Source organism: Benincasa hispida, chromosome 7 (assembly GCF_027475165.1).
Source record: "Benincasa hispida cultivar pf3 chromosome 7, pf3_genome.v1.1, whole genome shotgun sequence".
NCBI classification, from domain to species: domain Eukaryota; kingdom Viridiplantae; phylum Streptophyta; class Magnoliopsida; order Cucurbitales; family Cucurbitaceae; genus Benincasa; species Benincasa hispida.
The window spans coordinates 28,248,626-28,255,245 of record NC_143484.1 but is presented as its reverse complement, the minus strand read 5'-3'; positions in this window follow the sequence as shown (position 1 = coordinate 28,255,245).

Here is a 6,620-nt window from a genome sequence, read left to right as displayed (position 1 = left end):
GAATGTCATAGTAAGTAGGAGTGGGATGTGTGACAACATATTCCACGGTTTCTCTCATTAGGTTGGATAACATTTTTGTGCATCACCTCAAGGCACCCAAGTGTCCCCTAAAGGATGGAAGTATTTGCACAACTCTTTATTTGATCTCCTGAAAAGGATATGGTTGCTTTAGTCTCTTGTCCTAATCTGCTTTTTCCCTACGGTGGGCGGGCCTAAAATGAGGGGTTACACTTACGTGAATTGTTAAGGTTGTTAACAAATTATAGACCGAACAATGGTGACCGTTAGAGTCAGTTACAAAAGTTGTTTCTGTCTAAGGGTTGAGAATGTCTCATCCCAGTGAAGGGACACTTGATCACCCCAACGGTGATTTTTGTCCTGCCTCGCTGAGGCATCATTGCAAATTAGATGTCACTTCACTTAGGGTACATTAGAACTATTTTGCTAAAACCTAAAATTGGTCTTAAAAGTGGTAATGTGAGTAAACTTATTAAGTTTGTTCTTGTTTTCAACAACTTTTAATTAAATGGCAATCGCTACTTTAGCTCTTTTAGCCGTCGACAAACTAACTGGTGACAACTACGCTAGTTGCAAGAACTCGATAAACACAATACTTATCATCGATGTCCTCCGATTCGTCCTTATGGAGGAGTATCCTCCTATTCCAACTCAAAACGCCGCTCGAAATGTTTGAGAGGCCTATGAGAAATGGACACAGGCGAACGAGAAGGCCCGAGCTTACCTCTTAGCTAGTCTTAACAACATCTTGGCCTAGAAATATGAGCCCATGGTCACCGCACGTGAGATCATGGAGTCCCTGAAGGGAATGTTCGGGCAATTGTCCGGGCAGTTCAAGCATGAAGCTCTAAAGTGTATCTTCAACTCCAACATGAAGGAGGGTACATCTGTTCGAGAATATTTTCTGAACATGATGATCCACTTTAATGTGGCGGAGATAAATGGGGCTTGCATCGATAAGGGCAGCAAGGTTAGCATTATTCTGGAGACGTTACCAGAAAACTTCCTACATTTCATAAGCAACGCTATTCTGAACAGGGTTGATTACACCCTTACAACTCTCCTCAACGAGTTTCAGACATTCCAATCTTGCTGAAAAGCAAGGAGAAGAAGGTTGGTGAGGCAAATATTACTTCATCATCTAAAATGTTCTTCCAAGATTCGACCTCAGGGACTAAGTCTGCACCTTCTTCTTCCGGCACTAACAAGTGGAAGAAGAAGAAGGGTAATAACGGAAAGGGGAAGGCACCGGCTAACCCACAACCTGTTGCTCAGCGGGGTAGGCGACTAGCACCGGTTGAAAAAGGAAAATGTTTCAACTACAACCTGGATGGGCATTGGAAGTGGAATTGCCCACGCTGGTTGAAGGAGAAGAAGAAGGCCAAGGCTAAGGCCAAACAAGGTAAATATGATTTACTGGTTTTGGAGACTTGTTTAGTGGAGAATGATGATTATGCTTGGATTACAGACTTTGGGGCCACTAACCATGTTTTTTCTTCTTTTCAGGGGATTAGATCCTGGCGGCAGCTTGAGGCTGGTGAAATGACGATGCGAGTAGGCATCGAGCACGTCGTCTCAGTTGTGGTGGTGTGAGGCCTTTGGTTGACTTTATAGAATAGATTTATCATTTTGGATAATGTGTATGTTGTTCCCGAGTTAAAGAAGAACTTAATTTCTGTAAAGTCCTTGCTTGAATGTAAATACACTTTAAATTTTTCAGTTAATAAAGTGTTTATTCTGAAAGATAGTGTTGAGATATGTTTGGCTAAATTGGAAAATAATTTGTATGTGCTAAGGTGTTAGCAATAAATTCCCTCCATAACATAGAGATGTTTAAAACTGTCGTAACTCAAAACAAACGACTTGAAGTTTCTCTTAAAGAAAGTGCCCAACTTTGTCATCTTCGTTTGGGGCACATTAATTTCAATAGGATTGAGAGGTTAGTGTAGAATCGACTTCTAATCGAGTTAGAAGAAAATTCTTTACCCGTGTGTGAGTCATGCCTTAAACGCAAGATGACTAAAAGACCTTTTACTGAAAAAGGTTATAAAGCCAAAGAGCCTCTAGAGTTAGTGCATCCAGACCTTTATGGTCCGATGAATGTGCGAGCCAGGGGAGGCTACGAGTATTTCATCACCTTTACTGATGATTATTCAAGGTATGGGTATGTTTATTTAATGCAACATAAGTCAGAATCCTTTGAAAAGTTCAAAGAGTTCAAGACTGAAGTTGAAAACGTATTAGATAAACCGATTAAAACACTTTGATCTAATCGGGGTGGAGAGTTTTTGAATTCTTAGTTCCAGAACTATTTGATAGAACATCGAATCGTTTTCCAACTCTTAGCACCTGGTACACCTCAGCAAATTGGTGTATCAGAGAGGAGAAACAGAACCCTATTGAATATGGTTTGGTCGATGATGAGTTACGCTTCCTTACCGGACTCGTTTTGGGGTTTTACAGTAGAGACTGCAGCTTATATCCTCAATTGTGTTCGCTTCAAGAGTGTTTCCATAACACCTTTGGAGTTGTAGAGCGGGTGTAAAGCTTGTTTGCATCACTTCCACATCTGGGATTGCCCAACACATGTGCTTGAGACTAATCCTAAGAAACTGGAACCACGTTCGAGGCTGTGCTTATTTGTAGGTTACCCCAAAGGGACACAAGGGGGTTACTTTTATGATCCTAAGGATAACAAGGTGTTTATGTTGACAAACGCTACCTTCCTTGAGGAGGATCATCTAAGGGAGAATTGTTCAAGAAGTAAAATCGTGTTGAGTGAATTTTCCAAAGAAATTACTGAAACTTCGACAAGAGTTGTTGAAGAGCCTACTACATCAACAACTACATCAACTAGAGTTGTTGATGGGAGTTCATCTAGTAGATCAAATTCACCTCAAGAGTTTAGGGAACCTCGATGTAATGGGAGACTTGTGAACCCACCTATTCGCTATATAGGTTTAACTGAAATCCTGGATATGGTAACCGATGGTGAGATTGAGGATCTGTTGTCTTATAAGAAGGAAATGGAGGATGTTAATAGAGATGAATGAGTCAAAACCATGGATCTCGAGATGGAGTCTATGTACTTCAACTCAGTTTGGGATCTTATAGATCAACCAGATGGGGTAAAACCTATAGGTTGTAAATGGATCTACAAGAGGAAGCGGGGTGCTGACGGGAAGGTGCAAACCTTCAAGGCTAGACTTGTGGCAAAGGGTTATACCCAGGTGGAGGGAGTTGACTATGAGGAGACTTTCTCGCCTGTTGCCATGCTTAAGTCTATCCGCATCCTTCTATCCATTACCTCATATTATGACTATGAGATATGGCAAATGGATGTCAAGACTGCCTTTCTAAATAATAATCTTGAGGAGACCATTTATATAATACAACCTGAGGGATTCATAGTCCAAGGTCAAGAGCAAAAGGTTTGCAAACTGAATCGGTCCATTTATGGATTGAAACAGGCATCTTGATCTTGGAACATAAGGTTTGGCTCTGCGGTCAAATCTTATGGCTTTGACCAAAACATTGATGAGCCTCGTGTCTACAAGAAAATCATCAACTATTCAATAGTTTTCCTAGTGTTATATGCAGACGATATCCTACTCATTGGGAATGACATATGTTTACTGAATTCAATTAAGAACTGGCTAGCGATCCAATTCCAAATGAAAGATTTGGGAGAGACTCAATTTGTTCTTGGGATTCAGATCTTTCAGGATCGAAAGAACAAAGTGCTAGCACTGTCTCAGGCATCGGACATTGACAAGATGTTGATCAAGTACACGATGCAGAACTTCAAAATGGGCCTTTTGCCTTTTCGGCATGGAGTTACTTTGTCTAAGGAACAGTGTCTTAAGACATCTCAAGAGGTTGAGGAGATGAGATGGGTCCCCTATGCATCTGTTGTTGGCAGTTTGATGTAAGCAATGTTATGTACTAGACCTGACATCTACTATGCCGTGGGGATAGTCAGTAGATATCAGTCTAATCTAGGACAGGATCACTGGACAATCGTCAAGAACATCCTCAAGTATCTTCGGAGAACGAGGGACTACATGCTTGTGTATGGTTCTAAGGATTTAATCCTTATTAGATACACAGACTTTGATTTTCAGATTAATAAGGATTTTGGAAATCCATTTCAGGATCAATGTTCACTCTTAACGGAGGGGTTGTAGTGTGGCGAAGCATCAAGCAGTGGTGCATCGCTGACTCCACTATGGAGGCCGAGTATGTAGTGGCTTGTGAAGCTGCTAAGGAGGTCGTTTGGCTGAAGAAGTTTCTGACTAATCTGGAAGTTGTTCCAAACATGTCTACGTCCATCACCCTTTATTGTGATAATAGTGGTGCTGTGGCGAATTCTAGAAAGCCTCGAAGTCACAAGCGCGACAAGGATATAGAGCGAAAATACAATCTCATCAGAGAGATTATGCATCGAGGGGACGTGATTGTCACGAATATAGCTTTAAAGCACAACATTTTTTATCCGTTTATGAAGGCTCTCACGGTTATAGTATTTGAGGGTCACCTACAGAGTATGGGTCTACGGAACCGACCGTGGCTGGACTAGGGCAAGTGGGAGATGTTTTATTGGGCCTTAGTGCCCTAGTTTATTGTTTTGTACTTGTAATATGATTACTTTCTACACCCCACTAGCTTTAGGATAAGTAGGAGATTGTTGGGGGTTGAAGCCTTAAATCTCGTAGGGTTCTATAGTTTGTAAACATATGTATGAACAAACATTTGGTGATTTATAATATGAGATATTTTATTCACTTCTGTCTATGAAATATGAGATATCTTAGTTGCATTAACCACAAACCAATAAACTAAAATCCCTGGTTATCATTGTAACTTAAGTATGTATGTGGAGACATACAAGTGGATCGTGCTTTAAGTGATAACCTAAATGGTTTGTAGTATATGGACAAAGGAGGGAAACCTTATCCTGGTGATGCTACGAGTGTGGCCCGCTTTGTAGGTGTTACAAGTGTTATAAAGTACTACAAATGGTCTGATCCTGACCATTCATGTATTAAACATACGAGCGGGGATGCTCTATACAAAGGAGTTTGTATAAGATCGGACCACGAAATGTTTAGTCTCGTTATATAACGCCGTTCATACCAAAGACTTTCATTTCACTATGATGACCATAGGTAACATGATCTTAATCTTGAGTGAGTTGAGAACTTCTGCCTATGAGGGCAGTCCTTTGATTTGCATGGGTGCGAGTGGCCAGATCGCCGACTCAAACCTACCACTTTGGAGATTCGTTTTATTGGGGAGTTAGGAACTCAGCTACATAAGACGAAATTCACTCATTCCCCGAAGTAGGGGTAAGTAGATAAATTGCTTCCATAAGGGCTGATTCTAAGGCTTGAATAATATGGCACCACACCTTCTCTTGGCGAGAGAAGGGTTTTCTCATAATAGGACTATGATGTATTATTCATTAGAGGAATCAGTGGTACTTAAGGAGTTAGATGTAACTACAAGGGCAAAACAGTAAATTGGCCCAGCTGCACTTACGAGTGATTTGTGAAGGATCATCGTACTATTGATTGATTATATCCGATAGACACAGAGATATGTCTGTAGTGCGAAAAGTTCAGCTATCGGTCTTTAGTGGAGTGTTCGACAGTTAACGGATGGTGGATATCATGATTAAAAAGTTTAGTCAGTTATTCACGTACTGTTGGAGCTTCAAGCTATAGGTCCATAAGGTCCCCTTGGTAGCTCAATGGATTAATGTTGAGAATCAGTTTTTGGGTTAGTTTGAAGTGTTCAAATTAACAAGAGGGAATTTGATTTTATATATATATATATATATATATATATAATTAAATTGATTCAATTATATGTAATATAATTGATTTGGTGTATTAGATACATTAATTGGAGGAATTAATATAAATATGATTTATATTAAGTACCATAAAGGAGAAAAAGAACTATGGTTTATATGTTACATATGATGTGATATTAAAACTATAGGTTATAAATATAATATCATAAATTAGTTATTATATTTATTTATAATAAATTAATTATGAGATAATTGATTTCGGTTTTCTCCAATAACTGACTTAGTGGTTGGTTATGGACAGTTTATGGCAACTGGTGGGATAAAAGGAAAAATTGTTTTCTTTTTTAAATAACCAAGTGAAAATAGAATCAAGATATACGATAGCTTGATTGAGAGAGTAAACGATCGTTTGAGTTTACATATACAAAAGTGACTCGTTTGCTAAATGATCGAGTACCTAAGTCTATAAGATAAACTACTTCTCCCATTTACTCGATCGTATAGTTCCTCCTTCCCTCTTCCAAATCCATATAGAGCCCACACCTCTTGGATTCTCACATCGAGAATACCAAGGTAGCCTTGTGGTAATGTCAAGTTGTTGTTCAAGGATTGAATGTTACTCGATTGTGTTCGAGGTTCTACCAATTCGTGTTGTTCATTGGTTTGTTCGTGTTGCGTTCGTACTATTGAACACATTGTTGATTTTGAACAAGGGAGACACAAAGAAAAAGTTCTTCAAAGGTATCGTCTACTCTATCTCTTGTATTCTTCTTTTGAAGCATGT